Source organism: Chelonoidis abingdonii, chromosome 5 (assembly GCF_003597395.2).
Source record: "Chelonoidis abingdonii isolate Lonesome George chromosome 5, CheloAbing_2.0, whole genome shotgun sequence".
NCBI classification, from domain to species: Eukaryota; Metazoa; Chordata; order Testudines; family Testudinidae; genus Chelonoidis; species Chelonoidis abingdonii.
This window is the reverse complement of record NC_133773.1, coordinates 32,666,054-32,690,850: the sequence shown is the minus strand read 5'-3', so window position 1 is coordinate 32,690,850 and position 24,797 is coordinate 32,666,054. Positions and strand designations below refer to the sequence as shown.

Below are 24,797 nucleotides of genomic sequence, written 5' to 3'. Positions count from 1 at the left end.
AAAGTAAGGAATGAGCAGTTTTTTCTTTGGTGGAGATCCACCTGGAAGAGAGTAAAACTCCCAAAGTGTCCTCTGCACTGTATCTTGTCTAAAATCTGGGCTAAATACTTAGGTGGGATCTTTACTTTGAAAGGTTCCAAAGTCATGGTCAAGAACATAGACGAAGACACCTTTCCCATAAGCTCATGATATTTACACTGAATACTCTCACACTGGTACAAATTCTTCTTTTGCATGCACACCGCTCCCACTGACCCCTATCAGTGGGACACTTTGAAAGCAAATAATATCAACATACTCCTAGCCTGACTGCCACTAAGAAAGGAACACACAGAACACTCCTGTACTCATCAAAACCATAATTCTCTTCCATTAAGACCTCTCTTTGATGCTTTTTCATGTAAGAACAGCGGAATATGGCCCTAAGGAGAGAGAAAAAGAAGCTTTGTCCTTTCAAGTCCAACATAATGCTTCCATGAGACCCGAACAAGGACCCCAACCCATTCCACAAATCCTACCACTGGCTCCCAAGCAGCTGTCATTGTGCATCACTGCTGTATCTGATTGAAAGGATAATTTAATATGCACTACTTACACAAGAAAATATATATTGTTGTTATCTCACATTAATTAATTCAAGACTTTCCACACATGTGCTTTAAAACTATATTCAATATTTTATTTAGTTTTCTATTTAACTTTAACATGTCTCTCAGAACTAGTGCTGAGAGAAAAATTAGTTTCCCAACAACTGTCAAAAAATGTTGAGGAATTTTTGAAATAATTTCCCCCAAAAATTTTTTACTGAAAACAGTCAAAATGATTAATGCAATTATTTGTTTACCACAGAGGGCCTTGTTGGGCTTATACAGCCTATGCACTGAAGCCTGTGCTGCAGTCTTCATTGCTATTTTTAGCTATACTAGCTAGATTACAGCTAGCTCAATTATGCCTACCTGAGCTGCAAATCACACTTTTGATTTCAGTGTAGACATCCCCGAAGCCCTTTTCCCAACCAAAGAATTCGCTCCCTGCACGATGTGCAGTATTTAAAAAGGCCATTTTCTCACGTATGAACATGTAGTAATAACGAATAAACACTTGGCTATTTTTCAAAATTTGAATTTACCAGACTTCACTCAGTGGCATTAACTCTTTCTCCTTTGTAGCCACCTCAGAAGCTGAAACTGCTGCTTCATGGATAGTGGCGGGAGAAAAGGTGCTTGGAGGGCTGACTGGAATTTGGTAATTTAAATGAAGGGGATGCATTTAACCAGGAGCTTCTTCATCCTACTCCTTATTGTATGGGGTATCTACATCTGATTTCCCTAAATCAACCTGGCTTGACTTTCAGTGCATACCCAGGAATCTCAGGGAGCACAATCCCTCTCTGAGCTCCCAGGATGCAGGAGAAGTATGTAGCCTATGCTGCAATAAGCATATCTAGCTCTACAAATTGCTGCAACGAGGGGGATGGAGCCATGGCCCCCTTCTTATCTCCAAGCACTTGTTTTCAGGGATATATGAGGAAAGCAATCTCTGGGCTTACTGGATATAATGCAATGCCTATTAAGTCATGGAAAACTCCAACTTGACCTCAGTGGACTCTGGATCATGCTTCTTGAGCACCGGAACTGCAACTGTCCATTTACTTTCCATGGGAATTGCAGAGGAAAGTAAAGGGATCCTGTATGTTCACTTTATTACTGAAGGACCAGAGAAAATCTGTCCTTTGATGTTTACCCTCTTCAGTATTTGTAGACAGTTACATTCCCTTTAGTCATCGCTTAATCACACTATAAATCTCCCATAAATCAGCCCCTCCACCAAGCAGTGTCATGATTTGGTTTGGCAAAACTTAATAAAGTGTAAGTACTTATCTGAAGTTATCCCAGCCCCTTTGACCTAGGAATTTGGCTAGAAAGCCCTAAAGAGCTAACTGGCTTTCTTGTGAGATTTCCAGTAGGGTACTTCCTGATTTCAGTTAATCAGGAAATGCCACTATGGCGTGTGAAGGTAAACCAAACAGTATCTTTTAAATTAAAAAGTTAACCAAAACTTTTTGCATCTCATTTTTTGTTGGTTTGTTTGTTGTTGTTGTTGTTTTTAAATATAACAGTGAGGGAAGTTAACAGAGCATCAGCCTCAGCTTTCAGTTTCCTGGGTTCTGTTGGTTTGCATCACTTCACAGCCTTATCCTTTTTTATGGGTAGAGTTTTGTCTTCATTGTAACACTCTGCCTGGAGATACTGGTTTTGAGAGAGCCAGCTGTTTGCCAGTGATATGTCAAATGAGTGGAAATAATTTAAAACCTGAGATGGAATTTTTCGTGTTACGAAATGTACCATTATCAACAGTGGCTGATCCAGTTTATAAATAAAACTTCAAACCATCAAATTATACAAATCGTGGAAAATGTATTTTTTCACACTATGGTAAATTAGCACAGCTGTTCTACTGTGCTGTGCTGAGTTCATTTGTTGTGGAAAATGTAAAGGCTGAAACTTATTCAAGTAGTGACCTTGACCATGGTTCACTACATTGACTGCTGGGGTGAGGTAATCAGGTAACTGTTCAGGGTTAAATTGCCTATACCTGTCCTTGTGTGGGTATGCAGGGGGCAGACAGCCAGGATCCTTCCACCCCACACAAGGACAGGGGATGAGCACAGCTCTTGCATTTGGGAAACTGCAGGGACTGCTTCCTCCATGCATCCCTGGGGGCGCAAATTAACCCAAAAAGGGCAGGGAAGAGGCAGGGCCATAATTCACCCTGCAAGTCTTCCTTCCCCAACCAGGCCAGCAGAGATAGGCCCGCTGCACAAAGAGCAGCATGCTCACCATAGCTCTTGCGACTCCTCAGCTATGGGGCACCGTGTCGCTCTCAATGGCTCTAAATGTTCATCCACTCAGCACAGCTCTGATTATATAAGAACCTCAATGAAACTGATAGATAATATTTAGCATTCACTGCAGCTTCATTTAGATACACTCATTTCATGTTTTCAGCCCAAAATTAGACTTGGTCATTCAAATAAAACCACAGAATAAAGCAGATTGGATCTACGACAGGAAGTTGGAAGCTCAAATTGCATTAGTAAATCTAATAACAGATGCTTTGTTTTTACAGGGTTTGCTGCTCTTCTCCTCTCCACCCCTGCCCACAGTTTCAGTCTGTTGTGAGCCTATTCATAATGGATATTGCTAATTTGGTGGCTAGAAACCACATTTCAAAGACTTTGTTGAACTACAGCTGGGGTAGAGGACCCTGCAACCAGAGAGTTTGAATTTTGCTTTCCAAGGGGTGTCTCTGGAAGTGCATCTCTCCGTTTGTGTTATGGCATTCAGGAGGATCAGTCCTCAAAGACAATCCTGTTTCAGCCGTGGATGTTAACTCTAAAAAAAAAAAACCCCTGAAACAGTGATTTTGCTGCATTCATAATGCAAAGGGCTGTGATTGAGTCATGGGAATATTTAGGGGAAATCACAAAGGGGCCATGGAAGAAAACCTCAAAAGTGGATTATTTTTAGTTTTGAAAACATCAGCAGTATTGGCTGAAAACATCAGGACATAGTTTGTGGTAAAACTAATCCTTATTTTTCCACTTTTAGTACAAGCTGTGATAGGGCAATGTCCTTCTCTTATCTTCTGCTTTGTTTACACAGACTCTGAGACCTTCACTTGTTAAACATCCCACCACCTTACTGATCCATACACCATACAGTTTCAATCTTTTCTCAGTTCTCTGCCAAGGAGAGGAGAGGGAAAAGATCACTCTCTACCCAGAGATCCTGCCTAGCTCTGGTTGTACTAGCTTGCCTCTCTTCTCTGCACTTCCCTACTGAGACTTCTTATACCTCCATTAACAGGGCAATTTGCTCACTAGTGCTCCCCCAGTCCATTCTAATCCACTAATTAGGCCTGGTGAGGTCCAGCCTGAGGGGAATTAATTGGTGTTCAAGTGACAAGAGTTCTGACTTAGTTGTTGGTTCCCAGTGCTCTGTCACTGATCTCCCCTTCTTGCTGCAGGTCCTGTTTTTTATTTTCCTTGGGTCTTCCTCCCTTGCCTGAGGTGTTACTCTGCTGGAGTCTCTCCTCACCCCCCGGATGGTCATCTGGGGGTCCCCTCGTGGAGTCCATCCATTCTTCACCCACAGAAATTGCATTTGATGGGCAGAGGTCACCCCCACAATTCTGCTTCTGCCCATAGGTCCTCATATCATGGGCAAACTATGGGATAAGCCTCCCAATCCTAAACCCCTTTACTTTGTGGTAGGGCCTACCTTCCTCCACCTGGTTGCTCAGGGTCGCTGTTTCTCCCAGCCCTCCAAACTATATCTGGGCTCTGTCCTTCCGGTGTATGGGTGGAGGGGGAGACCTGAGGACCTCTCAACCCTGGCTACCAGGCTTGGGGTATTTGTTTCTTCTGCCTCTATTTCCATATTTTTCTTATCCTTCCCCGTTTCTCAGGAGACCTCACTTTCTTTCCCTTCCTGATGGTTTGTTGTCCTAGGTCTAGTGTTGACCAATCCATATCCTTCCAGTTTCAGTATTCCTCCCACCCCTAACTCAGGTTTTATTTCTTCCAGCTTGGGTTACATTTTCCACCGCTTGGGCCCCCTGGCACCCTACCACATCTCAAATGGAAATGGGCTCCAATCTGTGCCCAATGTCACAAGCTGGGGCCATCTGTCTACTATCCTGGTTCGATCCTATAGTCAGCCATCTTTCCTGGGGAGGTCCACCTCTATGAATTCTTCTTTCAGTTTAACATCCATGTCCACTGTGGCAGGCTGATGTTATCTGACCCATACTTGAGTGTTCTTGGGGAGGCTCTGTAGAATCTGTTCAAGGATCAAAGTGTCCATAATTTCCCTCAGCCAATGGGTGGTCCAGTCCCTCAGCCTCTGGGCAAAAGGATATGGACTCCCACATCCATCTCGTAGTTCAAAATTTCTATATTTTTCAGTAGGTTGGCCCACCCTATCCAGGATGGCCACCTTTACCAATTCAGTCTCTCACTTGCACATTTGTTAAAGCCATATAGGCCACCTTTGCCTTCCCAGTCAAATAGGGCACTAGACATTGGGCCCAGATCTCCTTGTCCCAGCCCGCACCCAGAGCTACCCTCTCAAAAGCTGCCAACAAATGCATGTGGATCATCCACAGGGCCCTTCTTATGTGTTCCCTGTGGCTGGTGACTGGTTTCCTGTCACAGGACTCACCATACTTGGGAGCAGCTGCTCCTTCATATGCACTCCTTTATAAAGCCTTGCAGGCTCTTAGATTGCTCTGCCAGTCATGTGAGCAAAGACTGTCTTTCCAGATGGTGGGCCTATATGGATAATTGGCCTACCCTGCCACCTTAACCTCTTCAGAACTAGTATGGGGTGAACACTGCATCAGACAAGCAATAAGAAATACCTTAGAGGACATACATTTTTCTGAACATTTTTGCCCTGAACTGCCCCCTTTCTGCCCAACTCCTTCCTTACCCCTAAATTAATTTGAGTTCCTATGTGTGAAGGAAGCTCAAACAAGCGGCAAACAAGCAACCACTCTGCCCCTGTCAAGTTCTAGCTGTTGTCTTTCTAGGAATGAATGGAGCATTGCAGGTAGGACTATTGTGTGGCTACATGCTGCTCATAGGGTAGTCCAGCATATCATATGTGGAATCCCACTAGGTCACTATTTGCTGCTTCCTCTGAGGGCAGTAAGTAGATCCTCCACTTGAAGTTCCTTAAGAAAACTGTCTGAGGCGAGCTGAAGTGGCCAGCAGGGTGCAAGCTTTTTCACTGTTGTGGAATAACTATTGCTAACACCAGTGCTTAATTTGTTCCGGGGCCAAGCCCTGGCACCTCTAGGCTTGGCAGTTCATTGCCCTGGCACCTCTAGCTTTGCTGTGTCAGTTATAAATGTAAAAAATTGCTTGCCCAGCACCTCTTTCATTTCACATTAAGCACTAGTTAACAGGCTGGGGCTGTATGAGAAACGGGATATGAGTGGGAAATGGCTATTATGTACCACTTTCCTTAGTGCTGCCTGTTATCTGAGGCCACAAAATCTGTGGATGAGAGGGGAGCTTGTCACAACTCTTCGTTGCCTATGCAGCTTCTTCACTGTACTGCCAATTCTCAGCTTCACATAAGCACAGTTGCTGGTGAACAACGCTATAGCTGACGCTTCTGCTAAAGCTGAGCAGTGTGTGCAAGCAGACAGGCAATCAGCTCCTCCACTGTGGAAATCATGATTTGCTCTCAGATGTTTGCAAGAAGAAAATAAGGCTAATTCCTCTAAGAAAACTATTGGCTGCCAATCATTTGTTCAGCTCTCATTTTCTTCCTTAATTTGATATGAGAGAAAGAGAGAAGGCATGGGTTCAATGAGAGGCTGGGGCTAGCCAGGAATTCCTTGAGTGCTAATCTTGGCTGCGGAATTGGCTGTTCCTGCTCTCACTGCAGCAGAACACCCACTGACTTCAGATTGGGCCCTTGGTGAGTAGTCACAAGCTCAGCCACATAGCCTCTCTTTCCCAGTCTGTAAAATGGTGTAATAACACTTACCCACCTCTCTGCAGTGTTGTGAGGATTAAGAGATGGGCCACATTCAGTCTGTGCCAGCAGAAGCAAGCCCCCTTCAGCCAAGGGGGGTGACTGTGCTATGCCACAAAGGGGGCACTGACTCTCATTCTTTTCCTGCACCAATAACTCCCTTAAGTTTTCAGCTTGCCCTCTCTTCAGCTGTTTATAACGCTGTGAAGATGGCAGTACAGCCAACACAGGGCCAGATTGCGTGTGTTGATGTATCCCTGAGTGAGGGCAGGTGCTGCCCCCAACCTGTAACCCCACAAGCCTTGTGCCACACAGACACCAATCTAAGTCACAGTTCCTCCCTGTTCCCCCACCCCATTGCTGTGCCAGAATATTCCACCACCACCCCAACCCTCCACGCTGTGTTGGACAGTGTGCTGAGGGGTGGAGCCAAGACTCTCCTTATTTCTCATGCCTGCCCACCTACTCCCTGTCCATCCATTCTGGGTGCAGGTCCATGTAGCCCATGTAGGAGAATAAGTGGGTTCTTATTCCCTTCCGATACCCTTACTCTCCCTCATGAGCACATAGTAACTGGTTGCGAACTTGATCTGCTATCTAGGATTTCTTTTAGATACAAGAATGAAAAATAACGCCCCCCACCCCCGCCAACTGTGCACAAGATGCTAGCAGCTAGGAAATGATGGTACTGTCTGCACCCTCCAATTCCATTCACAACAATTTCTCACTCTGTTCTGGAAAAGGGTACCATATCTGCAAATAAGCTGGTTTTAGGAGAAGTGAGCTAGCAGGATATAATTCTTCCCCATCTGCCTATGTTTTGCAAGGACTCTCTTCCTGCCAGACAATACGGTCAACAAGCAATGCAGCATTTGTTTCCACCACACTAGTCCACTTTTATCTCCTTTTCTCTTCGGTTTTCTGCTTTCCAGGCTCCTTGCTATGGCATTAGTGTAGAAGGCAAGCCCCAAAAGTCATTCAAGCAAACTGCCTTTGTAGCCAAGCTTTTTTTATACCAAGCAAATTGGATTGCCCCTATATATTCTCAAGTCTTGCTCATGGACTGGTGCAAATTTTGACTCTGTTCTGTCTTCAATATTGCAGGAAAGAATCCTTAAAGTCTAAGCATCCCTGGTGTTTTTTTCCCCCACTCCAACTACTGTGCTGTCATGCTGATTTCAAGTGACACACCACAGCAACTCTATACCAGAGCATTCAGTAGTGGTAGCACAGCAACTGGCTCTTTCCTGGATTCACTCCAATAAGAAATAAATAGCGAGTTACAAGGTAGGAGGGGCTAGTTTATGGTAGCTGAATCCCAAACTGGCATATACCAGTAACTAATTACGCAGACTACAGGTTACCCCTCTCTCTTATTTGTGTGAATGTTTCTATTGACTGCACTGTAAAATTAGCAGTTTGATTGTCCTTGAAGACATTTTCATTATAGATAATTATATATGAGTAAGTCTACTGGAGTTTGAAGTTTTTCAAACTTTTCAAATTATTCTCTGGGTTCACAAAATTAGTTCAATGTCCTCAACCCATATTTTACCTGTAATGTAAATTATTAGGGCTAGATTTGGACTTTAGCAAGGTACTCTGAATAAGTTGCAGTGACTCAAGAATAGTGTCAGCAGACATTGTGTTTCAGAGACAGCCCACTGAGGCACAATTCCCCCCTTGTCTTCTCCTTGCCCCAAGGAGTAGTAATTTACTTCTGTCTTATTCTGATAGCAAATAATGGCACCTCCTGTACTGGCTGATGTGATGGGGGGCTGGAGCCGAGTCTCCACTAATTCCCCCTCCCTCCTCACTCACCTGCTTCAGGGGAGAGCTGTGTACCTTCTTAATTCTATGCCTCAGATTCCAATGTTCAGGTAGCCCCCACAAAAGTGCGATTGTTCTTACCTCCTCACACTCCCACACGTGGCTGTGCAGTCCAGTCACAGTCTAGTCTTTATTTTCATGGTTAATTAAAAACAAGAACGCCTATGGTGGTTTTTTTTGGCTAAAGGGAAGCCTGTGCTTCTTTCTCCCCTTTTCTGCTCCTTTTTTCATTGCCTTTTCTAAGCAGACCATGAGCACAATAATATTTGGCTTTGAGTTGAACTTTCAAGAGCATAAATTTTCCCATCCCTAAAGAGAATCTTAACAAACTAACAAATTGCATGCTATGCATAGACAGAGCTGTATGCAGGTGTTGCACTAGGGCTTCAGCTCTGGAGACCAGGGTTAAAATCTTGATTAGGTCACAAGTGAAAATGAGTTTGATGATCTCAGCTTAATTCCTAGTGGACATTTGTCCATATCACAAGACACCAGAGTATCTGATAAACTACAGTCATTTCCTGTCCTACCTATAGGGAAAAATCACATTCCTGCTGTGTTGGTGAATGGAAATCACTATAGTTGTTTAATTATCATTAGCATTAAATGGGACTTACATGAATGTATCTATTTCTGTGGGTGAATAGCTTCATGATGATAAGGTTGATGATCATAAATTAGAAAAAAAATTGCTCCAAATTGGGGACGGGAAAGTTACATGAAACCTCTAGAATGTTTCAAAAAAAGTTTTAGGTTTCATGAAACTTATTGAGTTACATAAAACCTTCTTCCCCTTAATTTAAAGCACAGTTTATCCCAGGGAAACAATTTTTAAAAACATGTATTTCTTACTAAATGAAAACCTGTATTAAGCAGAAAATAAATATTCATGTTTGAGAGTAATTCTCAGCTTCTTTCTAGGATTACCAGGGGAATAAAAATTTTAAAATATGCAGCAGTCCAGACCTCATGCTTTCCCAGAGCCAAATAAAACTCGGACCATAAAAGTTTTGAGCTCTCTTTGGAATCTAGACTATATAAGTATTCAGTGGATTCTGAATTTGACAAACCAGGTTTTTCCAGTTCTTACTAAAATGCTATGGGCAACACTACATGTGAGTTGTAGAAGTGTGTAGCCAATACCATTCAGGTGAGGTATTGGAGGCACTGTGTCTCAGTGAGACCTTGGGAACAAGAAGGGGTGGTATCAATTGCACTACCAAGAATTGGGTGCAGTGTGCATCCACCATGCATAGGGACAGCCATTGTGACCAGTCCCTGTTTTGTTTTAGCAGAATGGGCTCCTAGTGCTTTCTCCCTTTGCATACCCACTCATTTTCTGGCCCTAGGTTAGGTGTCATGTTTCAACTGGCATGTTAGGGTTTTGATTACACACCCATCTAGAGGTGTAAGAGAGGATACGGACCCTCCTTATGTAACTCTCTGGACCTTTGGGCAGGGTGGATAAGAAGTAAGCAAACCAGACACACACACACACACACACACACTTACTCTTTCCCTGGAGTAAGTGGATGAGGATTGGATAGGAGGGGCAGGGAATGGATGGAGCCTTGTTTTCAACCTGAGAGGCCAGTGCATCTGAGCCAGTATGCAGGGCGGAAGGTAACAATTTTATGCTGGTACTATAGGGCAGCCATAAAATACTACGCTGGGGAGCAGGGAAGGAACTGTGGCTCCCAGTGGAAGGCCAGTGTGTCCTTGTGACAAATTCTAGCCATTAGACTATAACTAGTCTCTTTTAACTACTCTGCATTTTTAACCTGAGTTTATACAGACGATATATACACAATACCTCCAAGGGAAAAAAAGACGCTTTCCCAAAAGCTTCAGTGCTAAATTGGTGTATTAGTAGCTAAATGCATCCAGTGGGCTCCAGATCGAATCTAACCAAAGGGTTCACATAACAAAAGCACTTTGTGGCATTCCTGGCTCCATCTTGCCTGGTGGACCCCAGCACTATATGGCATTGCCTCCCTTTCAAACTTTGGGTGTAAATTTTGTGGGTCCATGGTCCCCTCCAAGCTCAGGGCCTGAATCTGTGAATCCCTGTGAATTTATGTCTATCGATTTTTAATGTGGGTCAGTAATTGCACTTTAAAATTGATATCTTTGATGAGACAGGTTAAAAACGTTCCAAGATTGAGGAGCAGTCAGAATGACCCAACCTTTACTGGCTTTGACTCACGCCAAGTGGCTCCTATTGGTTGATGAACTACCAGTAGCAGCCTTATAATGGAGGGCAACAAAGTAACATTAAGTAATTTTTGAAAGCAGCCGTACAGAATTAAATCAGGTGTGACAAAAAGCCTCTATCTTTTGAAGGCCTTACCAAAGACTTCTTGAAAGATGAAGGTTTGTTACTATGTACTTTGTTCCATATCCCGTGTTTTCAACAGTCTGTTTTTCCTTTTATCTCTGCTTTCTTCTCACCCATTTCTGCTGGTTTTACTTTTCAATTTGGTTTCTAATTGGCTATTTATCATGTGTTCCAGAATAAGATCGTTGTAGATTTTTGATCAGCACATTAACTGCTATGGCTGAACAGTGGGTTCCAAAAACAATTTTCATACATTATTAATGCTGAAAGTATGCATTTTTGTTTACAAATACTATCCAAATGGAAACAGCTAGCAGAGTCTATGGCGTACAAAGCACCAGGAATTAAACCTCAGGTAGGTACTCACACATTATGGTAAGGAGTTTATTAATGTAGACAGGAAACTGGGAAGAAGTTAATGTTTCAACACATTTAAGGATGAAAGATTTTGGAAAATGATATGACTGGAAGGGACCTCAAGAGGTTATCTAGTTCAGTCCTCTGCACTCATGGCAGGACTAAGTATTAACTAAATCTTTACTCCCCATGTACAGAAAGTCAAAAATCAGGGGGAAAATGTTGCAGAAAGTATTCCCCCCCTCTCTTTTTTTTTTAAAGTCAAAATTGGAAATTTCTATGAAAATTTTGAAATTTGGAACATTTTTGACCAGCGATTACTCCTGTGTCAGTGTCTATTTGAGGTGAATATGCAAGAGTGAAATCACTGCCACTTTATCTTTTAGATGGTGTGGTAATAGCCTCCTGTCCCAGATCTGGACTTTAGCGTCCAAAATTTGGGGGCTTACCTGAAACTCCCCCAAGCTCACTACCAGCTTGGATATTCTCGCTGCCACCAACTAGGACTATTGGGGGTCCTAGTATGCCCCCCGAGTCACCCCAACTGTCCCCTGGGGGACCCCCAAGACCCAGAGCCCTGGGTCTCCCTCTCTTCTCTCCCAGCTTCCCCCCCTTTCCTGGGTTAGCCGGTGCGAGACTAGACTTCACTCTTTGAATGCAACCGGAGAGGCAATCTAGCGTCCCTGAGGCTATGCATTCACAGCTAATCACAGCTAGCACACAAGGAAATTCCCCTCCCTGATCTCGTAGCAGTAACTAGAGAAAACTTCAACCACAAGAGAACAGAGATGATCTTTTCTCTTACCCGTAGCCTGCTCTTCCCTGAAAACAATAGGAAAATAGCCCACCTGGTTTTCCTTCCCTTTGCCTCCCTAGGAAAGAAACTTCCAGTTTTAAAGAAAAAGTTTATATAAAAAAAAAGGAAATATAAAACATAATTTGCATTAAGAAACTCAATACAGGCTCTTGCTTATAAGAAAATATGAAGAAACAGTCTGATTAAAAGATAGCCCAATTAAACCAGTCCAACAAATCAAACATACATGTGAATACAAACACAAGCTCATCATAGCCGAATTACTTTGTTTTCCTTGTACTTACAGATTTTAGAAAAAACTTTAAGATAAGATAGAGTTAGGAGGAAACCTTGTTTACTCACCGCCGAGAAAACAACAAAGACACAGCAATCCATCTGTACATACAACACAAAGCTCTTCATAGCCGAATTACTTGTTTTCCTTTTACGTCCAGACTTTTGGATATAATATTTGAGACAAAAGGTTAGGAGGAAACCTTGTTTACTCACAGCCGAGAAAACAAGAAAGACCCTGAGTATACAAATTCCCGCCCCTGACTTTAAACAATCCAGTTCTCTGATTGGTCCTCTGATCAGGTGTTTGGTTACCCTTTCCAGGTAAAAGAAACTTAACCCTTACCTTACCTATCTACTTATGACAGATGGATTTGTGGAAGCTTGGTGTCATGGTCCTGAACTATCTCATGTGTAATTTGTGACAACATCTTCAGTCTGGAGGCATCCCCCTTGTGAATGATTAACGAGGGAGTGGTACTGGTACCAGCCCTGAATAGATCTGGTCATTTCTTGCAATATTTAATTTACCCTGTCTAAACAGAATATCTGAGTGGTAGAAATGGGCCTAAGTCACAATGGTTGGATCCAGATCTGAACTTTCCTGAAGTAAGATGGTATTTTGATCAGGGCTTTTGGTCTGATCCCATCTCTACATAACAGTCATCAGCAGTCACGACCAGGAGAAATTACAAATGCACCAAGAGCATGGAAACCAGAAGAGGTTATAGCCTTTCCCTGTGGGTTCAAATTGCTGCTCAAGAAATGAGCCTACTTTGTAATAAGAAGGCCACAAAAAGGTAGAGAAAGCAATTAATTAATAGGGTGAAATCCTGGCTCTACCGAAGTCACTGGTACACCTCCCATTGATTCCAATGAAGCCAGGATTTCACCTATAGAGAATGCTGCACAGTTATTTTGTGCAAGGCTCCACATACTCAGCAATTCCATGTCTGTGAACCTGACCATGGAAGCCATCCCTTCCCTACAAATTGCTGCAGAATTATGCTACTGCATCTATAATTTCTTTTTTTAAAAAAAGAATACATGTTTCTAGCCCTCATGTTTACATGTTTCATACATGTTTCTTGAAAGTGCGAACTGAGTGTCTGTAGCAAAGTGAAGACTCGCGGGTGCGACACCTCCTGCCAGTCATTTGAGAATTAGCTCATCCATCACTCAGAGCACCTCCTGGTGGCCAGTAGCTCAGCTGCTTCAGGCCTGTGTGTCCCTTCCAGACCCCAGTGCCTCCTTACTCTAGGGTTCTGCCCCCACAGCAGTCTCCACACTCTGAGTCTCCCCTCCCAGGGGAACTCCCACCCCTCTACACCCACCTTGCCTCAGTTGCTACTGCCAGTCATCATCTAGCCCCCTCTCACTAGAGCAAACTGCAGTCTGTCATGGCCACTCATCATTGACAAGGGGATCAAAGCAGCTGCCTTTGCCTATCCCAGGCTACACTTTAGCCCCAATACTTGCCTTTGGCCTTTATCAAGACCTGCAGCCTGGGAAATTGCCAGGCTGGAGCTCCCCAGCTCCCCTTGCCTTTGCGCAGCCCTGCTCTGCTCTGCTTCAGGTACCCTATTCCCAGGCAACTAGGTCCTTCTCCCTCCAGCACTAGAGAGAGACTAACTCAGCTCTTGGCTCACAACCCTTTTATATAGGGCCAGCTGTGGCCTGATTGGGCATGGCCCCAGCTGCGCCTGCTTCCCCAGTCAGCCTAGCTTTGCACCTGAGCAGGGTAGCTGCCCTGCTACGGTGTCAAACTGAGACAGCCAGAAACAATAGCACTGAGAGGCATGACCTGCACTATTCATCTCAATTGACTGTTAACTCTGAAACATACAGATGGCAATATATGGAAGCATTGTTATTTACTTCCCTGCTGAACATTTTAGCAGGAACAGCTGACTAACATGCTTACATCACAATCCCAAACTGCTTTCCCGGGTGTCAAAGGCCACAACTGTCATCACCCAAAACCTTTCACCTTCTCTGTTACATTCGACTTAACAGTACAAAATCTATTATGTGAAATCTGAACTATTCCCCTGGCTAGAGAGCTGACAGGGACTGAATCTCAGATATCATTCTCCAAAGCACAGATGTGTATCCAAAACTGAAAACACTGGACAGCATGAATCAGTCTGATTTTAATATCAAAATAAATAAAATAGGGCACTTGCACAGACTGTTAATCATTTTCATGTTTATGATTATTAAAATGCCCATTTTTATATTTAAAGCAAGATATCACAGAATTTAGTTTGTTGCACAATGGCACTGCAGAATTCAGGATCTAGACATAAATGGGGACTTGAATATATGTTAAAACAGATCCCACTTTTGCAATCCTTACAAGTGAGTCAGTGTTGGTAGCATGAGTAAGGGTTGCAGAATGGGACTCAAAATTAAGTCACTGAATGCAACTCTGGGCTTTCATCTTTATTACTATAGTGTGAAATATAATATTGGTGCCCAGTGCAGAAATTCTTTCACATAGATAGTCCCATTGATGTCAAACAGGACTACCTGCATGAAGGACTATATGTATGTAAGAGTTGAAGGCAGAGGTCCTTGAAATGTCACATGATGGTATCACCTGGGTCTTTGGTTAATTCATCACTAACAACAGTAAAGTCCATGTCACAATACTACAACATTAAGGACAATAATCAATCTCTACCTAAGGCCAATTAAGACTAAAGGGGCACTATGCGAAATAGCCTGGACTCTTCACAGCAACACAAAAAAACACGATGATGGTGTTGTATGACTAACCTAAATTGTTCTAAACAAGAAAACAAAAAATAATACAGCAAGGCAAAAATGTGAATAAAAACAGATGAACACTAATATATTTATATGGTATATTGCAGACTTATAGACTCAGGCAAACCTTGGACCTGATTCTGAGCTGCATCTCTCAGGATGTGCTCTGGCCATACTCTCTTCTCCCTCTGACCGGTCCTCTCCCACTTCTGGGCTTGTCCTGGCATCCCCCTACACCAGAATCTAAAGGAGAAGAGATGAACAGTCCTACATCCTTTCACTGGATTCTCTCTGGCGTGTTTAATGCCACAGGAATGGTCAAAAGGGACCAGAATGCAAACCAGACCCACAGTCTGTAACTCCGGAAAGATCCTTGCAAAAGGGGAGAGAGAAACCACATGCATTTGGGAAGCCAAGCAAGCGCTCTGTTCTAATCCAATGACTGTTGGTGTGCAAATACATAGAAAGCTGCCCTTTAACACAACAGTGACACTACTGTACCTATACTAGATGACGACTCACCCTTAACTCAAGTTCTGCTGCTGATACTTCTCTCTATCCTTTTCCCTGCCATATTTTACAATATTCATTTGATCCATTTTTACAACCCGTCCGAAAACAATAAGAGTGGCGGGTGTCATTTCTTGCATTTCACAATCCTGCTAGAGAAAACTGTGCTATGGTCTATATAGTATGTTCTAATAATGTGTTAGCTGTCCTCATACCATGTTATAATTGTTAAAACTTGAATAGCTAGAAATCCTAATGTTGACAAGACTTTATACAAGTAATTTTAATTGCTCTTAAAAATAAAATATTTTTCCATACATGCAAAAAGGAAATATGTATTTTTCAATAAGCGCCCAATCCACCAAAGCACATAAATATTTGACTGCAATGGGATTATTTGCATGCTTAAAGTTACACATGTACTTACATACTCGATCATAACATAAATCTGTTCACAATCTTTTATTATAGTTACATTGTGCTCTGCCTTTTGGAGAGATGGACTATTTCCCCATAATTACATTGTAAGGAGGCAAAGAAAGAGGACAGATAGGGACTGAACTGACATTACCCCGTCAGTGAGGAGCAGTGAAGCAACGATAGATGTCTTTCCTCATCTATGAGAATGATATTTCTCCATCTCAACCAGTTCTCTTTGTTATATGTACCCATCAAATAGCCCAGGTGAATACAAAAATCATAGGAAAATTTGCACTCAAACAAATAGAGTATTACAAAAAGGATACAGTAAAACCTTTGCGTGAATCTAGCATAGTAAATGTCACACAGCGGGTACAGTGTGTGCTCCTGCAAGCCTTAACTACCATATATAGCAACAGTCCTAGCATTATACCGCCAAACTTGTGTGTGGAAGGGGTCCTCTGGTCATGACCTTCTCCGCCTCTCCCACCCCATATGAGACTGCCAATGAAATCAATGGAAGTTAGAGCCAAACTTTCTTGGGCATTTTTGAATATCCCACTAAGCAGCTACCTGCATGTTAGTGGCCTAAGAACCTTGGAAAATCTGGTCAGAAATCCCCACCTGAAAAATGCAGAGAAAATATCCCCTACATGGGCCACTCGGTTCTGACATAGGCAAAATTCCCATGTATCTTACTTTTGTTACAGGGGAGGCCCTGGGTACAAGGCATGTACAGCACTTTTCTGGTATAATTGAACATGAATTGAGTTGTTTCATAGGAATCTTGGGGACACATTAATATTTCACCCTCAGTCGTGACAGCACAAATTCAGATGGTAACCTACTTTGTGCTAATTCTGCATCCTATGAATATAAACATAAAGTCCAAGGGAAGCAGGAATATTCCCCCCTTGTGATGCCTCCATGAAAGAAGAGTTCCTACAAAATCAGACTTCCTAATGAAGGAAGCTGCTGCTGAGAATAGGGTTACAAATCCTTTTTCTTATACCATATTCCATTGCTAATTATTATTATTACTAAACACTTATATTGTATCATACATTCACATGGTGCATTTCAAACGCTGATCTTGATCCTGCAAACCCTTACCCACATGAGCTGTACTTTCTCAAGTCAGAGTAGCACTGAGGATGCCCAGGTTGTCTAGTTTGAAAATACTGGATAAAGTCCCCAGAAGATGCTATATTAGATATTAAACTGTGATACTATACTTGATATTGGTCTTCAGACATAGAGGAATTGAAGACCATTAAATCAATCGAATCTGAAATCCCAAAGAAGGCAAAATACTGATTTTTAAAAGAAGCTGCAAATAGCTATTTGTCTTAGTTCACAGACAACTGAATTTAACAGCTCTATGTTATGTTAATTTTTTTTGCCAGATGGACACATGAATCTTGCATACCAATCTGTATGAAATTTGATTGTATGAACAGAAAAGCAAGGACCTGATTTCCTGCTGCCCTTCACCTTGTGTAGTCATTTGCGCAAAGGGGATGCAAAACACTACCAGATCAGGATGGTAGCATGTGAATAGACCTAAGTGACTACACAAGTTGTAAGGTAGTGGAGAGTCAGGTCCGAATTTTCTAAAGGCATACATAGAGTAATACTTTACTCTGTGAGGATTCACATTGAAATCAGTGGGACTTTTCACAGCATGGGATAACACGGTGTGAATAAGGGTAACAGAATCTGGCCCTAAATGAAATAACTTAATTTTATGTTTCTCCAGAAATCCTAAAAGCATTAGTTGACATTATAGACTAGCAAAGGCTGGCATAGGAAAGACAATAGAAAGATAAAACCAAAGGCCTCAAAAGCATTAACCTGAATATTATTTCCCCTGCTGGCTGTATTTTTAGGACCTAGTTATGAAACACTGTAAATATATATATATATTTTATTTATATATATATATAAAAAAAAATTCCCCTCTTACCCCTATGGGTGGTATGTGTCTTCCTCAACCTCGGGTCCTCTACCAGAGGCCTGGGAGTTTGAGGGTTCTGCGCAGTATCTTAGCTGAGTATCTTTAGGACTTGTTCCTAGCCCTGCACTCTTCTGGACAGAGAGCTCTGATGTTGTTCCTGGGATCTGCTGGAGCCACTCACCCAGCTTCAGGAGTTCACAGCCCGAGTGACTCCTGCCAACCACTGGGACCACTTTGGCTTCACTTTCCACAATCTCATACTCGGAGTTCCTCTTTCAGCCCTGGTTAACTTTCTCGCAGCTTCTATCATATCCTTCTTCCTGATGTTGCTAGTCACTTGGCACTCGCTATATTCTATCCCCACCGCTGTCTTCTGGTCCTTGTCTATTACCACGATGTCTGGTTGATTGGCCAGTAACCTGCCTGTCCGTCTGGATCTGAAGTCCCACAGAATCTCTAGCCCTGCTATTCTCCACAACCTTCTGTGGAGATCCCCATCTGGGTCTTGGGGGGTCTTAGCCCATACGCTGTGCAGATGTATCCTGTACACAATTGCCAGCCACTTGGTTGTGTTTTTTACCGTTCAGTGTAATGCTGTTCACTGGCCTGCATCTTTTACATCCTTGCCACTATGTGTTGGACTGTCTCTGAGGCCTCTCTGCCAAACAGTCTGCACCTTGGGGTCCTCTCTAGTGCGGTAGACCCCTGCTTCAATGGATCTGGTGCTCAGTGCTGTTCCTGTGTGCTATAAATCAGTGGCCTTCAGGTCTGTCTTTTAGTCCTAGCCCTATTCCAGCAACATGGTAGGATTTCCCAATGTTGTCAGCCACCTCAGCTATCTGTCGATGGTACTATCCCATGCAGGTCTTGTCTTTGCCATGGCACTTCTTCTGCTTTGGTATTCCTTCCATGTCTGCTGCTGCCTCAGGGCATTCTCGTCAGCAGCTCATCTTTGGGGGCCATCGTTACTGATGTACTCGTCTGGATGTTTCAGGTTTCATCCAGGACAGTGCGCTTTGAACTTACCAAAGCCCGCCCATTCTTCTTTCCGGCTGGATATTAACAGTCTCTGGGTGTTGGACTTTGGGGTTGGAAAACCTCCGATGCTATTGTGAGGAGCTAATCCGAGTTTTCACATCGGCAAGCCTCAATGTCCTCCTTTTTGGCCAGCTTCACTATGACCGGCAGGGTATCTGTAATGAACCGGCAGGTGTGTATGCCGTTTGGATGGCGTCGGATCTTGTTCCTTTCCCACTGAACGCTTGGCTCTTCAGTACCTGTCTTATCCTTTGGTGATACTTGGATGTGTCTGTCTTCCTTGCCTCCTCATCATGGTATTTCCATGTGACTGTGGACGCCAATGGTAACTGTAGCTGTCTGTAGGTCTGCTATGTGGCCACTGGTAGTTCCACTCCCCATCAGTCTTGACTACCTTCCCTCTCTTCAACTACCATCCGGCACACACTTCTGGACCAGTCAGAATTGACACTCCCGATATCACTCACTGTTAGATCCGCGTCAGGTGAATATAGCGAGATCGAGTTGTCTCGTTCATTCTTAGCATACCCAGCTTGATGTCATCCATGTAGACGGGCGGTGGGCTGCATGGTAGTTCCACTCCGAACCTGTACCCGTACTATCCAGTCCTTTGATTATCTGGCTGAGGGGGTTTAAGTCTATGCAGAACAGCAGTGGGACAGTGCATCACCTTGGTATAAATGCCACACGTGATGGCCACCTTGTGCACGCTGCTTAGAGTTGGACTTGTCTAGTGTTGTCTTCCATAGGCCCAATGAGTTCTTGACGGAAGTTCCCTTAGTGTCCTTGTTGACTTTGTTATAGCGCCCAGACATTCATCAGATCCACGTGTGCTGGCATTGAGTCCGTAGGCTTATTCCTGTAGTCCATTCCAGGCTGTTGCTCAGATTGGTCTGTTTCTAGACCTTTGCGTCTTGGGTGACTGCTCTTATCTCATGAGCAACTGGTGTTTGTTTGAGCCTCTGGTGTTGTTCCCAATGCCCTTCTGAGCTGTGTTCATGTTTACTGGCCCATGTGGTCCTGTAGTTTGGTCCTGTAGCTTGGCAGCTATGATGCCTGATAGGACTTCCCATGTTGTGGGGAGGCAGGTTATTGGCCGGTAGTTGGACGGTTCTGTTCCCTTGCAGGGGTCTTTCATGATCAGCACTGTCCTTCCTATACTATATATATATAGTAGGGCTGACTTTTGGCAGTATGAATGGCAGTGCTATATCACACCAAGAATACTGACCTACTATGTAGAATAATGGGACTAAGGATATGGTGGCCTGGTAACAAAACAGAAATGACTGGATGCACGTCTGTGATTCTTTCTATCATTTATACAGACCTGTGGTGAAATCCTAGCTCAACTGAAAATCAATGGGAGTTTTGCCATTGACTTCAGTGGCGCCAGGATTTCACTCCTGGTTTTCATGTTCTCACGTAATATCTAGTCTATATATACAAACACAAACCCCATGTGTTTTCTCTTTTTTCTCCTGTCAGCGGCGAAACTCTAATATTTAAAATTGTAACAGAGATGAGCCTGAGCCACAATATTTAAGGACCTATCCATTTATTTCAAATGCACCCCCCCAAGACACACAAGACAGACACCCCCAGCTGTACGTTACAGATTTACTGAGGAATGTGCAGTAGTGCCCTTATCAGTTATATCGGATGTAACTCAAGGAAGGCTTTTGAAAGGTTCAAAAGAAGAGCAACAAAATTGTTTTAATGAGAATCCATTAGACTTAAACTTTGGTCATAAGTCTTCCAGATCATTGTTTTGTTTATTGTACTTTATGAATAATAGTATAGTTATTCACTACTTAATGACTGGATAAATGCTGAAACTCTGGGAAGATGGTTTATTTTAGATGTTATATTCAGCACTACTGTTATCCGTCCTGTTTGGAGAAAATTGATATAAATGAATGGAAATTTTGTGGCTGCTCAGCTGTCCCAGGGTGGGTTCCCTCTTCCCACGTGTTTCACTGTGCAAGCAGTCCTCATGCATTCCCGCGTAGGTTCAACATAGTGTGCTTTATTCACAATGTCTTCGACAAGTTTGTGTCCCCACAGCATAAAGCTTTCCCCAAGTTTTAACCTACTCCCTAAGCACTGGGTGGGAGAAATCTCACCTCTTTGAGCTCCTAGGCTTCTTTGCCCTTCCTTTTAGACTCTCCCTCTCCCTTCCTGCAGAGAGCAGTGAGTCATCCTTAGGCTAATCCTACTCTATCAGGCCAATAAAGGAATTTCCCCAGCCAAAATCAGAACAAAAATATGAATTAATTTTGAAAATAAAAAGGCTAAAGGCAATTCTTGCAATCCCTTACTCATGTGAGTTGCTCTAACTGATGTAAAGAATCCCACAGGCTTCAATGGGAGTCTCAATGGATTTACTCAGTTAAGATCTTTCACATGAGCAAAGGTTTGTAGCGGAGATTATGCTGCAACATAAGAATGCCAGGAAATGTAACCTTATTTACTAGTTGGAACGGTTCAGTTCTAAGGAGTTATCTCAGAACACTAGATGACTCATGGAAAACAGTGAAAAAACATTCTTTTTAGAAGCAATTCTGTGTACAGGAGAACTTACTCCTACCTATTAATTTCTCTGAAATAGCACTTCCACAAATCTTTGCAAAAGGGTTGGGACCTACTGCATACAGCAGGGGAAGCTACAGAGCTGTCATTCAGAATCTGACACTATCGGAGCAAGCCCATCTCTTCCATCCAAAATAAACCTTCCAGAGCTAAAAAAGCAGTCACTTCTGTAACTCAACTGGGTTTATAAACATTTAAGGACTGATATTTATAACTTTACACATGTTTTTTAAAGTGTGATTGCATTCAGGAAAGTCACTCTCTGAACGGCACTTTCAGACTCACTGGATCTGCTCCACATGTGTATTAAGCATAGATCTACCTTAATTTCAGATGTAAGTAACTGTTCCGATTTTTCTCCTATCTAGTACTGTGGAGTAAACATATGTGACAAAGTTCCTCCTCTATCTTGTTGGGTCCTGCGCTTATTGGCAGATTTGCTCACCTCAGTGATCTCCCCACAGTCTGGATCAACTCCTCCTGTGTCTGATCAGGAGTTGGGAGGTTTGGGGGGAACCCGGGCCTGCCCTCCATTCCGGGTTCCAGCCCAGAGCCCTATGGATTTGCAGCTGTCTATAGTGCCTCCTGTAACACCTGCATGACAGCTACATCTCCCTGGGCTACTTCCCCAAGACCTCCTCCAAACACCTTCTTTATCCTCACCACAGGACCTTCCTCCTGGTGTCTGATAATGCTTGTACTCCTTAGTCATCCAGCAGCACACCCTCTCAGTCTCAGTTCCTTGTGTTTCTTGCTCCCAGCTCCTCACACGCACTTCCTCTCCTCTGGCTCTTATTGACTGAGGAGTCCTTTAAATCCCAGGTGCCTGATTAGCCTGCCCTTGATGGCCTGAGGTGTTAATCAGCCTGTCTGCCTTAATTGGTTCTGAGCAAGTTCTATACTCTAGGCAACCGCCTGATGCTTGTCACTCAGGGAACAGAAACACTACTTCACCAGTGATTAGTATTCCTCTTCCCAGACACTGTACCACGCTGGTGTCTCACCTCCCCCTGCTCAACCAAGGGGTGGGGAGCTTGGAAGCCAGACAGTGCCACGTTGAAGCATGGCATTGCTTGATCGCGTCTGTGTTGCCAAAGAATGGAAAGGAGGAGGATAAGAACACCTGTCCACTGTGTCTTCTCCTTGTTCCGCTGCTCCCATTGAGAGGGGCATGGTCCGTCACAAGGCAATCTCGGCCCAATCAAAGTAAGCAATGCTTCCTGGCCATTTTACGGCAAGCATTTCCCCTTCGTCTACACTCATATTTTTGTCCCTCGGAAGGATTTCCTACTAAGTAGAGATGGGTCTGTTCTCTCCGCATCTTGATAGAATGCCGAACCCTACTTCGATGCATCCGTCTGCAGATAAATTTCCTTGAGAAATCAGGGCTATTAGACAGGGTTCGGAGAGGCAGTCCTATCTACGTCTGTAAATGCCTCCTCTGGCTGCGTCAACCACTCACCAGATGGTCCACGGCTCTTTACTAGGTCATCCAGGGGCTTGCCCTGTGCAAACGTGGGGATAAATCGTTCATAAAGCCACTACACTAGAAGCCTGACTTATTCCTTGCGACGTTGGTCGCGGCATTTGGATCGGCCTACCAAACTGTTCACTTGGGGTTCCAGCCTTTTCCCCACTAATGTAGCCAAGATCATTTGGCTCCATAAGACCACACCGACTTGGCAAGGGTTTGCTGTAAGGCCAGCTTCCCGAGGTAATATCAGGATGCCTCCACTTCTCTAATGGACTTCGCAGTCTGGGGTAATGAACTTGTCCAAGAGGTCAGACATAATTTATGAGGATAATAGCTATCCTGAGGCGCTGGAAGTTAGTGCGGGCCATGTAGTCTCACCAGATAGACAGATAATTAAAAAGACTCCTTGGGTTAGAGAACGCAATCTTTTCCCTTTGCTCTTCCGTAAGGGAACTCCTGCCATACCACCTTTGTCAAGTCGAGTAGATCAAGTAGGGCATTACCCAGAACAGTCCACTAGGTCATTTGCAGGTTATGGGGTAACGTCAAAGCCTGGATACCTTCATTAGTCGCCGGAGAGTATTGCAAACCCTGTGTGCATAGTTGGGCCACGAACGATGTGACTGGACACTGACTGTTGATTCTTCATGATTCAACTCCAGCATTTTTTTACTTCTGTTTTATTTCCTCCCTTTGGCCGCTGGACTGATAGGCGTCAATTTACTCTGGCCCCGGGTTCGTACATGGTGGTGATATGTCTGGTTGTGTTGACTCGCCGGTTTTGTCGAAAACATATCTTGGTTCCAAAGATTCATCTCAGACACTCATTCTTCTGGTCTGGTGTTAACGGAACCTCTGACTGTTCTGAAGGCTTGTTTTCCTGGTTAGGTCTTTTTAGGACACTCTATGCCCTCCCTTGCATGCAGGTTCAGAAGGTTGATGTGAAAATCTGTTTTGTTTTCGGCGTCTGGCTGCCCGCACCTGTAGGTTACTTCTCCCATGGTCAAGAACCTATAGGGCCCTTGCAATTGGCCAGAAACTTGCTTTCTGCCGGGTACAACACCAATCACCCGATCCTAGGTAGAACTGTCTGACTTTTTGCTTAGGCGTTGTATAGTTCTTGGGCTCCAGCTGTTTTCCAATGTTCGTACAATATGAGGTGACACGAGGCTATCCGTCGTCGCTCTGTTTTACATGTTTCATTATATTTCTTCTCATTGGGTTCCTCTTCCCTCAATTCTTTGGCGAGTCTAGAGCCACGGGTCAACCGTATAATTAACTCGAAGGGGGAAAACCCGTTGAGCTGGGCTTATCTCCTGGATAGGACATAAAGTAGGGTAGTATGGGCGTGCCTCAAGACTTCCGTCCCTGCTTCCACTCCTCTATACTAGCTTGAGGTTCGTTAACATTTCTAAACCATCCGATCATCGCGGATGGTCAGACCTGAAGTTTCAGGGTTGTATATGGACAGCGTACACGAGATCTTCATTAAGTTTTGAATAAATGAGTTCCTTGTCTGTTAAATCTTTTCTTGTGCCCCACTCGGCGAAAGATCACCCGTCTTTGTAATCGTTTTAGAGCTGTGTCTTGCAGGGGGACGGCTTCTGGGTAGCGGGTAGCTAGTCAAAAACAAGTATATATTGGTTAGCCCCGGAGTTCTCTAGGCCCCTAGGTCCATGCGTAATTATCAGATTAAGGGACTCTATATGGTGAAAGGGGTATTAAAGGCTCAGGTGGGGACGGGGACTGTGCAGCTGACACTCTGGGCAGGACGCACAGTACCTCCGTACTTCTTCGTGTACTCTGGGCCAGAAGAACCGTCATAGGACTCATGCCAGGGTCTTCTCTACCCCCAAATGCCCCCCCAA

At 43.7% G+C, this 24,797-nt stretch overlaps 1 protein-coding gene across 1 annotated transcript in view; it reads right to left on the bottom strand.

The window, feature by feature from the left end:
• Window positions 1–24,797, bottom strand: part of DKK2 (dickkopf Wnt signaling pathway inhibitor 2) — a 70,038-nt gene that overhangs the window by 5,443 nt on the left and 39,798 nt on the right. The window lies entirely within an intron of this gene.